We start from the raw sequence: 9,197 nt of genomic DNA on the forward strand, positions 1-9,197 counted from the left end.
ATGGGAAGAGATGGCTTTACTTTTGGGTCACCTTTACCCTGCATAGTTTCAGTTTTATATGGAAAAAGTCTCCTGTGAGACTCTCCACCTTGGGCAAGCTACAGACTTTGACTTCTAACCTCCTTGTCCTGCAAGGCTGCCAAAACCAAAGCCCTATTTACTAGAATCAACCAATGTCCTCAGGGTAAAAGCAACTTAAGCATTCTAGTGATCTGCACATCCCTCCGGTTCCCACTTGGCTATAGATTTCAGCCTGATAGTCCCTGAAGTGCTTTTAAGGAAATTTAATTTTTTTAATTTAAAAAATATACCCAACATCTTAATATTTTTCGGCAGGAACTTCAGTCCAAATAGGCTTGCCTACCACTATCAGAAATCAAAGTCTACCATTTCCTTCTTCATTATCATTGAATGAGTTAGTTTTCCTTAGCAGCTACAGTATTTGCATGGGGTTCCTCTTGCCAGGGGAGGGGAGGACAGCCACCATACTCTTTTAAATGAGCTATTTTTGCAACCCAAAGGCCCTCTTCCTCCCCACTCCCACAGAGACAGAATACTTCTCATAAACATGGCGGCTTGCCTGTGTGGGTTTTTAGGTAACCCCGCTTCTTGTGCTTCTTGCAGTCAAACTACATCCAGGAAGGTATATTCCTCCAGCTGGACACCCAACACCCACAACACTTGCTACAGGCAAGGGATAAAACATCAGCGTGCATTTTTCACCTTAAAGAGCATGATTTCCCAGAACTTTCTGAGATCTGTAGTTACTGGGCCCTCTCACCATCTCTATGTTGTTTTTCTTCATTTCTTCCTCCTGCTTGGCTTCCACCTGATCTCATCTATTCAGGACAGTCTTCACATACATTTTGAAGTCACTGGATTAAATTTCTCTCCCCGTTTTGCCAAAAAATAGAATAATTTTAAAGGCTTTCATCATTATCGTTTCACCTCCCTTATTGCTTTTCAATTTTTAAGAAAAGAAGGGGAAATGCCAACTAACACAGCAATGTTTCTATTCAAAGGTTGGACTTATCTTGACTCCTCTCTTTCTCTCGTATCTAATACCAAATACGTCCTCAAGTCCTGTCAATTCTATCTTCAAAATATATTCAGAACTTCACTTCTCACCACCTCCGCCTCCACTGCTGTACTTTATCTGGACTACTGCACTGCCTTCTAATTAGTTGTCCTGGGTTTGCCTTAGCTGCCTTACTGTCTCTTCCCCATAAAACATTTACATTTTTCAAGACGGAAGCCAGCTATGCCACCTGTGCTCAAAATCTTCCAGTGGCTTCCTATTTCACTAGAAGAGCATCAGTCGTTAACATAGTTTTAAGGCCCCCCCTTCCCTCCACGCCCCCTTTCATTATTTGTTGCTGAATGCCAGCCACAATACCGTCCTTGCTGTTCTTCAAACAAGTCAAACATAGTCCTACCTCAGGGCCTTTGCACTGGCCAAATCCTGTGCAGGGAATGCTGCACCCCTAGGTTTCCTCGTGGCTCACTCCTCACTTCATTCACATCTCTGCTCAAGTATCACTCAATCAAGAGGCCTTCCTTGATCAACCTAACATAACAGCATTATGCCTAACATCCACTCTGTTTCCTTACTCAGTTTATATTACTTCCTTGCACTTATCACCACCCCCTTACCTATTTTATATTTATTCGCTTTTTGTGTTGTTCAGAGTCGTTTGTTTTCTCCTACCAAAATATAAGCTCTCTGAGAACAAAGACCTTTGTCTGTTTTTATTCACTGATATACCACAAGAATACAGAAGAGTGCCTGGCCCTATAGTAAACACTCAGTAAACACCACTGAATGAATGCTATGTCTACGGAGGAACCCCGCCGCAGGAAGCAGAGACCAGGCAGCTCCACCCTCTCTGCTGCCATGCACCTGCCACCCAGCTTCTTTGCTCACTCATCTACCTTTCCAATGTCACTACTGTCAGCCTGCATCGAGCAGTCCTTCCTGCCTCAGGCTCCTCAACTCACCAATTTGGTATCCACATCCCAGATATCTAATTGGTCCACCCTCAGCCCAAGAACCCATCCAGAGCCCACGTAGCCATTGCTAGTGAAGGAGGGAGAAGGGGGTCGTGGATGTGTCTGTTCTTATGCCAAGTACAGCCATCCTCTCTAGGCGCTCTACAAAGGGAAAAATTGCTGGGGATCATTAATTTAAATACAGAACAAGCCTCCACCAAAGCATCCTTGACAGAGAGCATGTGCGTAATGTCTATAAGGGGGCCTCTAATTCAAATGCCTTAACAGTCCTGGCAAGTAACAGAAACGAGTGAAGAGGGCGGGGTGGTAAGATGGTAAAGCTAGGAGCAGCCACTATTACTAACTATCGCCAAGGAGGAATGTGGGCCTGCTGTTGCCAGATCTCCTGATGGTTCAAGAGAAGCCAAGAAATTTGGAAATTTTAGTGTGAAATCTCCCACTTTTTAAATGATGACAACTAATCCAATTAAAAAAAAAATAAAATAAAAACACTGGGCAGACCAAATAAGACACATCTGCTGACCAAATATGGCTGAGTGTGATTCTGTTTTATATAGTCAGCTCAAAAAGAGGACACAAGTAATTTATCACACTCAAAAGCAATGTTTCCCAGGGGGTTCAGTGTCAGGATTTCACCTGCCCCATCTTCTCTACCAACCCTCCTACAAACTCCCACCAACTTTTCACCTTGAGAGCCAAGGCTCAGTGCAAAGCGTTCAGGCTTTGGTTAAACCTGGGTTAACACCCAGTGCTACCTCCTGGCATTTCCCAACCTCTCAGTTCAACTTAAGTCTCAGTTTCTTCATCTGCAAAACAGGAATACTAATTCCTACGTAGAAGGGTCCTAACAGAGTTAATATAAGTAAAGTGCCCGGCACATAGGAGACGCACAGGGTAATAATTAGTAGAACAGAGTAGGACCCACCTTCCCCACAGAAAGGCGTGATACCCGAAAATCCACGATTGTGGATACAGGATGCTCATAATAAGCTGGTGCCACCTAACATCGATGTGGAATAAGGAAAGGGTAAAAACGTATTTAGTAAATAAAACGAGGATGGGAACTACGGCCATTCAGGCGTCCAGAACTTCACACTAAAGTATTTGCCTGTGAACCTTGTCCAGAATGTCTACATTTCTAGAAACCAGCACTAATTAAAATTCGTAGACATCAATTATCTGCTGATTCAAGAACTCTCTCAACTTTTACAGCCATGTTTTCGGGATGCCTATTTCAACACAACACTGAATCAAGTAAACGCATGCCAATTCTCCAATGGCCTAAAAAAAAAAAACCATAAAACTTAATCCTTTAGCTCCAGGAGACACAATTTAAAAAACAGAAAGCCCTGTTTGCAAAGCCTAAACTGCACTGCCGTCCCTATCTGGTATGGACCGCCAGGAAATACAACAGGACAGCCCTACATCCGCTAACAAACACAGGGAAGCAAACAAGGATCCACAACCACTGGAAATGACACCCCTATGTCCTACCCGTGCCTTGCCCTGTGCCTTCCAGGGAGGAGTCAGGCAGTGAGGACCCCTCAGGCCAGAACCAGAGGGCCACACGGAACACTTGACTTCATGCCACACAGCACACATGGAGTGAGCCATGAAACAGGAAAGGGTCATCCTACAAGGAAACACACAAGGAAGCTCCCTCCAGGAACAGGGAGGGCCCTCAACTGCAAACCCCAGAAACACATTCCTACCAGCAGAGACTCGAAGGAAGTAGGCGGCTCCATCAATGAGGCTTAAAAAGAAAGAAACTTGTGCCAAGTCACCTGTACTTGTGAGCTGAGCTCCCCCATCCTAGATTTGCCTGGGCCTATTCCTACCTCCTGGCCTCTCAAGGCCCTCAGAATTCCACATGTCCATTATCAGTTTTCCTCCAGGGAGACCCAAGTACCGGAAAATCACCTCCCTCCTTCACTGCCAAGCCTCTCCTAGTAGGCAGGTGATCAGGAATTATTTAAGCTATTTTCTAGATTTTAAAAAAAAGAGGAGGAGGGGAGTCTAAAATGGGGGGGGGGTGGTGTGTAAAATTCAAGATCAGCCAGGTGCTGACAATCATTGAAGCTGGACATTGGATAAACAGGGGTTCATTACACTCTTTTCTCAATTTGTGTATAGGTTTAAAATGTTCCCTAGTAAGAAAGTTTTTAAAGGGGTGCAGGGAGAAGACACAGATACAACCTGAAAACAAAACCAAGTGTCTGTCACCCTGTATTGGGACACAGAAAAATCTGGGAAGTCCTCAGACTCTCAGATCGACAGCCCAGAGGGATCATGCCCTCCCAGAGCAGAGACTGCATCTTCTAAGCCTCACCCTTGGTGTCCTCGACAAAATCACCTTCGAAAAATTCCCTAGAACTTTTCAAAATGAGTCTGGCACAACCCAACTTCCCCTCTTGGCCTGTAAACCTTCTGCCTCCAGAAATCACCCCTACAGCCTCATCCCACTACAAGGGCCTCTACTTCTGGTTCCAAACTAGTATGTTGAGCAATCCAGTTATTGAAATAGTTCCTGGGGGGCAGACAGATGCCTGGGTTCCAACAGCTTGTTTAGCTGGCTCCCATTCCCAGGGGCTCCAAAGTGAGGGTACTATTATCACTTTCAGAGAGTCAAGGAACACTTACCTTCCTTCTTCTTCCTCTTCCCTTTAACTTCCCCCTTGTTCCTAAAAGAAATGTTTCTATGATCTGAAGTGGACTTTTTCAATCTCAACTCTATCGACATCTTGGGCTGAAAATTTTCTGGTTGTGGGGGGCGGGGCTGTCTTGTGCATTATAGGATGTTCAGCAGCATCCCTAGTCTCCACTCACTAAATGAGGGGAGCACACACCCCAGCCCCAGTTGTGACAACCAAAACTGTCCCAGACATTGCCACATGTTCCCTGGGAGAGTGGGGGCAGCAAAAACTGCCCCTGCTTGAGAACCACTGGTCTAAAGGATATTGAAAACCCAAGTCCCATGTTGTCTTGGCAAAAAAAAAAAAAAAAAATTGAGGATATACAGTTCATTTCCATATGCAGTATTAGACACATTTTAACTTATAAATTTGTAAGTATAGGGGTGCCTGGGTGGCTCAGTCAGTTGAATGTCTGACTTCAGCTCAGGTCATGATCCCACAGTGTGTGAGTTCGAGCCCTGCATCGGGTTCTGTGCTGACAGACAGCTCAGAGCCTGGAGCCTGCTTAGGATTCTGTGTCTCTCTCTCTCTTTCTGCCCTTCCCCCACCTCTCAAAAATAAATAAACCTTAAAAAAAATTTAATAAATAAAATAAATTTGTGAGTACAAATATTTAAGACATGCTGCATCCTAAGCCAGAAACACATAAATTAACAAGAGAAAACTAAACTCATAACACTCCCAGCTATTTTTCCTGTCTTTGTGGTTTCCCCGTGTAAATCTGGTTTCCTCCAAATTATCCTGTTTGCCTGTTAATGTGGTAATCATTTCACCCAGGCCTTCTTTGAAGTGCCCCCATAATTTGTGTTAGAAGGAGAAACTTCTAATGACTCTCTGAGCACTCCCCAAGGTATGCCGGCTCTCCGGCATTTAACTGGTGTCACTGGAAAACAGAATCCCCCAAAAGAAGGTTTCCTAACGAAATCGCAAAAAAGGCATCACCAACATGTTCTCCTGTTACAACTTCAAATAACACCAGATTCCCAATATGACCAAGAAGCACAACACAGCTAAACCAGCCGGTGTAAGAGGTTGCAACATCCACGGGGAAATACTGTTAGATTTCTTCATTAGGCAGGAGTTTCCCACTATATTTAAATGGGATGCTCCCTTCTTGAGAAGAAAGAAAATGTTTTCCAGTCTGCAGAGGCCTTACATTAGCCCCAGTCTACCATCCATCTTTGGGGAACAGACATACATAGCTGTCTCTCCTCCCCATCCCATCAGACTCCCCAGCTCTACTCAGGGGTTCTCCAAAGCCCCCCTCACCCTAGGGAGATGCTGACTTGTTTCTTCCTCTCTGATGTTTGTGGGTGTGGGAGATTCTGTCCATTCCTCCCTCTGTTACCCCCATGCCACTGGATCACCCCACTCCTAGATTCTGGCCAAGGCCTCCTCACTAACTTCCTGGTTTCACATTTTCCCTCTAATCCACATTTTATGCCAGTGATGGTCTTTCAAGAGCACAAGCCAGAGGACCCAGAACCTTTCTGCGGTTTCCCATTCCCTGTCACTGGATACAATCCCAGCTTCCTTGGTGCACAGACTTGTGGAGCCCACCCAGTGTCTGACCCAGGAGAAGCCTGAGCAAGGGCAGGATGAGTGCTGAGCGGGAAGGCACACACACATAAGGGATTTATCCACTGGATATATGGTGGAGGGAGAAAAAGGAAGAGGGTGTTAAACATAATGACCTTAAATTTTCCTTTCAACCCTGACTTGTGATTCTCAGAACTCCTGGGCCTGCCATTCAGAGCCTGCCATCATCATCTGACCCCAAGCCTCTGGCACAGTAATGCCAAACTGTCCCCCACAAATGCCCCTCCCACAGTGCTGCACATGGTTACCCCACTTCTATGGGATGACTTCTTTCCGTGTTGTCTTGCATTTTTTTTTTTAATTGCCAAAGGGACTGTGCTAGTGGCAACAGAATAAAATCAGATTGAGGTATTTAAGATGAAGCCTGTCAACCACTGGCAGCCCAGAGCACACACCCACCGCTCCTTCGCATCTCACACACACACACACACACACACACACACACACGCACAATCCACTCATTGGATACTTGATCTTATACTGTGCCTTAGAGAGGAGGATATTTAATTCAGACATGCATTCACTCATCTCTCCAGCACCCCACAGGTCAAGTCTAGTCAGTTCATCTGCTTCAACTGCTGTTGTTCCATCAGTGAGGGAATGGAAGGCAGGGAGAGATCGGGTATGTCGTTCAAAATCACAGATTAGCTGGCAGTAGAGTTGAGACCACAAAAAGAACCCCTAACCCCGTGTTTGCTACTACACTGTAAAGCACTCTTCACCCACACTGCAGAATGCAGTGTTGTACAGACAGAAGGAAGAAATAAATACCTGTTGAAAGAATAACCTACAGAGACAGGGTAGTACAGCGGTTGGTTCAGAACGTGGACTCTGAACCCAGGCTGCCTAGCTTAGAATCTGGCTGTCATTTACCTAACTGTGTGACCTAAGTCAATCAACGGGGCCTCAAGGACACCTCCTTTACAAGGTCAGGTGAGAATTAGATACCTTAATATCCATAAAGCACCCAAAACAGTATCTGGTACATATGCTAATAAAATTACCATCAGACCTCTAACATAAGCCCGAACACAGTAAGAATCATCCTTCTTAAAATTTAGGCTGGCAAATCAAACTAAATCTTGTTACCTCTATACCCTGTCCCAAAAGAAATCAACATGGGGAGAAACTCAAATGACAGTACTCAAAATAATATTTAAGTGACCCAGTGGCTTGAGACCATTACTACAGGGAGGAAGGACCTCATAGATCAAAGGCATTGTAACACCTACTGCACCAAAGAATAAAAAACCTTAACCGCCTCTAGCAGGCATTATCTAAGTAAAGTGGGCTGCAAATCTGCGGGAGAATTGTTTTTGCCATGATAATATTTCTGGTAAATTGCTGCCTCTATACTAAACGTACTGGCGTTGCAGAGCTGGCATGCTAATAGAAAGATTATTACAGAAACACTATTAACATGAATTAGATATTATTAAAGACTCAACACTACAACAGTGCCTGATTACAAGAGATTTCAGGCTGTATTGCTTAATGGGAAGATAAAAGTGTTAATTAAGCCCCCTCTTACAGCATGTCCCTAGGCAGGTCTGTACACCACAGGTAGCAAGAGGTCTGTGTACGAAATGAGAAGCCAACCCAGTTGGATACAGTCCTACGGGAAGATGGGGAAAGAACAGGAAGAGCCAAGGTTTTCTGCACAGGAGGGGCATCCTGGGAAAGCAGACAAGTATCCAAACTTAATCTGAATCTCAGGTTTGTTTGTTTGTTTGTTTGTTTGTTTGTTTTCCTTAGCTACTTCCTCAGCAATACTTCTAAAACCTCCTTTGCTTAAGTGAAGGAGATCAAATAACTCAACATGAGATTGGCGACTCTGAATAAACAGCGTAAGCAGGGAGAGGCAGAGAAAGCCTTGCCATTATTATCCAAACCTTCCCAGGCAACCAGAAGACACTGAATAGCTCTCCCGGCAGCACCTTGGCCCAAAGCATCTCATCGCAAACAGCCTAAAGCTCTCAGTGGCTCTTAAAGAGTTGCTAGACTCAAGGCATTAGCCATGGGTTTCAGGATCTATTTTGCTTTCCCACCTTGTTAATTAACTAATCAGGGATGGCAAAGCACTTCACAAATATAAACTGTCAGGGAAACGCTAAGTAAATTCGCCTACCTGGTCTAAATGTCAATACTAAATTAGGAAAGGGGGAAGAGCCGAGCGGGAGGCTGAGCTGTCCTCAGCTGCTGCAATCCTGGGGCCAGGGTTCGCTAACACAAGGCTGACCGACCCGTGTGCCCTGCAGCAGCCTCCAGCCCCGGGGCAGGGCTCTCAGGCAGGACTTCTGGAAGGGAAACCTGGACTAGGGCCACCCCGGGGCAAAGGGAAGGCTGCGCGCCAGGCGCATCCTTGAGGCTCAGCCTCCATCTCCCCGCATCTCTGAGATGTCAACAAACCCCGACCACAAAGTGAAACTTTCCGGGCCCCCGCTGTCGCGCTGGGTCTCTGCCCTCTGCCCGGGAGCGCGTCGCGGGGACAGGTGTGGAGCCGGGCCTCAGGAGGAGACCCCCGCCCCCAGCCCCTGCGATTGTGTAATCAGCCGGGGAAGGGGGGGCTCGGCACCGGCCCCACGCTGGGCTGCAGATGCGCGGCCCGGGGACCCCGCGGCAGGCGCGGCGCCCGGGGGTTGTAGGGGGTTGGGGAGGCCTTTCGTCCCGCCCCCCGGGACCGCCCCCGGGAGGCCAGGGGAGCCGCGGCGCTGACACAGCCCGGAGGGGGCGCCCGAGCGGCAGACCGATGCCGAGGAGGGGGCGCGAGGGCTCGGTAGCGCGGCCGGTCTTACCTGCGCGCCGGGCCGGCAAGGCGGGAGGAGGCTCGGGATGCCGGGGCGGCGGGCGGCAGCGCTGGCAGCCAGCGGGCCACGGCATGTAAGGAACCGCGGC

The 9,197-nt window shown here is 46.9% G+C and overlaps 1 protein-coding gene across 1 annotated transcript in view; it reads right to left on the reverse strand.

The window, feature by feature from the left end:
- The window catches only part of HIVEP3 (HIVEP zinc finger 3), a 469,700-nt gene extending 460,509 nt beyond the window's left edge, over positions 1 to 9,191 (reverse strand). Inside the window, exon 1 of the mRNA XM_040469831.1 lies at positions 9,098 to 9,191. The gene's annotated coding sequence lies outside the window, so the exon portion shown is untranslated. The remainder of the gene's footprint in view (positions 1 to 9,097) is intronic.
- Between the last annotated feature and the right edge of the window lie 6 nt (positions 9,192 to 9,197).

The sequence above is a fragment of the Herpailurus yagouaroundi genome, unplaced genomic scaffold (genome assembly GCF_014898765.1).
Source record: "Herpailurus yagouaroundi ecotype Mexico unplaced genomic scaffold, PumYag 77, whole genome shotgun sequence".
In the NCBI taxonomy this organism is placed as follows: Eukaryota; Metazoa; Chordata; class Mammalia; order Carnivora; family Felidae; genus Herpailurus; species Herpailurus yagouaroundi.